This window comes from Arachis hypogaea, chromosome 10, assembly GCF_003086295.3.
Source record: "Arachis hypogaea cultivar Tifrunner chromosome 10, arahy.Tifrunner.gnm2.J5K5, whole genome shotgun sequence".
NCBI classification, from domain to species: Eukaryota; Viridiplantae; Streptophyta; class Magnoliopsida; order Fabales; family Fabaceae; genus Arachis; species Arachis hypogaea.
The window spans coordinates 15,922,500-15,924,292 of NC_092045.1; the positions used below are offsets into that span (position 1 = coordinate 15,922,500).

The 1,793-nt window shown below is 32.6% G+C and overlaps 1 non-coding gene across 1 annotated transcript; it reads left to right on the top strand.

Moving 5' to 3' along the window:
- The first annotated feature begins 354 nt into the window (after positions 1–354).
- Positions 355–458, top strand: LOC112719046 (small nucleolar RNA R71). Its single transcript, XR_003161366.1, has one exon. It is a non-coding gene; the product is annotated as a small nucleolar RNA R71 (small nucleolar RNA).
- The last annotated feature ends 1,335 nt before the right edge of the window (positions 459–1,793 follow it).

Consider the following 1,793-nt stretch of genomic DNA (forward strand, 5'->3'; position numbering starts at 1 on the left):
GGATCATAAGCTTCTTCAGAAGCTACCTCTCTAGTACTGTTGGATGCATGTTGCAATCCATTCAGATTTTGAGAGATCATGTTGAGCTGTTGAGTCAACACTTTGTTTTGAGCCAGTATGGCATTCAGAGCATCAATTTCAAGAACTCCCTTCTTCTGAGGGACCCCATTATTCACGGAATTCCTCTCAGAGGTATACATGAACTGGTTGTTTGCAACCATGTCAATGAGTTCTTGAGCCTCTTCAGGCGTTTTCTTCAGGTGAATAGATCCACCTGCAGAATGGTCCAGTGACATTTTCGAAAATTCAGAGAGACCATAATAGAATATATCTAATAGGGTCCATTCTGAAAACATGTCAGATGGACATCTCTTGGTCAGCTGCTTGTATCTTTCCCAAGCTTCATAGAGGGATTCACCATCTTTTTGTTTGAAAGTTTGAACATCCACTCTCAGCTTGCTCAGCTTTTGAGGAGGAAAGAATTTATCTAAGAAGGCAGTGACCAGCTTATCCCAGGAGTCCAGGCTATCCTTAGGTTGTGAATCCAACCATATTCTAGCTTTGTCTCTTACAGCAAAAGGGAAAAGCATGAGTCTGTAGACTTCAGGATTAACTCCATTCGTCTTTACAGTATCACAGACTTGCAAAAATTCAGTTAAAAACTGATAAGGATCTTCAGATGGAAGTCCATAAAACTTGCAGTTTTGTTGCATTAATGCAACTAGTTGAGGCTTAAGCTCAAAGTTATTGGCTCCAAAGGCAGGAATGGAGATGCTTCTTCCATCAAACTTGGATGTTGGCTTTGTGAAGTCACCAAGCATTCTCCTTGCATTATTATTATTATTATTTTCGGCCATCTCCTTCTCTTGTTCGAAAATTTCTGAAAGGTTGTTTCTGGATTGTTGTAATTTAGCTTCTCTTAATTTTCTCTTCAGAGTCCTTTCAGGTTCTGGATCAGCTTCAACAAGAGTGCCTTTATCCTTGTTCCTGCTCATAAGAAAGAGAAGAAAACAAGAAAAGAAAAAGGAATCCTCTATGTCACAGTATAGAGATTCCCTTCTGTTAGTAGAAGAAGAAGGGGGTAGAAGAATGAAGAAGGATGGATTTGTAGATGAAGAGAGGTGAAGAGAAGTGTTAGTAATTAATTAATTAAATAGAATAAGAAAAGAGAAGAGAAATTTTCGAAAATAATTTTGAAAAAATGGTTAGTGATTTTCGAAAATTAAAGATGAGATGAGATTAAAATTAGAATTTAAAACAATTAAAAAGAATTTTTGAAAAAGAGGGGGAGAATTTTCGAAAATTTAGAGAGGGAAAAGTAGTTAGGTGGTTTTGAAAAAGATAAGAAACAAACAAGGAGTTAGTTAGTTGATTGAAAAAGATTTGAAATCAAATTTTGAAAAAGATAAGAAGATAGGAGGTTAGATAAGATATTTTGAAATCAAATTTTGAAAAAGATAAAATTTTTGAAAAAGATAAGATAAAAGATAAAAAGATATATTTGAAAAAGATATTTGAAAAAAAGATTTAATTTTAAAAGTTACTTAACTAACAAGAAACTACAAGATAAGATTCTAGAATTTAAAGATTGAACCTTTCTTAACAAGAAAGTAACAAACTTCAAATTTTTGAACCAATCACATTAATTGTTAGCTAATTTTTCGAAAATTGGATAAAAAGATAAGAAAAAGATTTTGAAAATATTTTGAAAAATATTTTTGAAATTTTCGAAAATTAAAAAAATGAAAAAGATATGATTTTTGAAAAAGATTTTGAAAAGATAAGATTTTTAA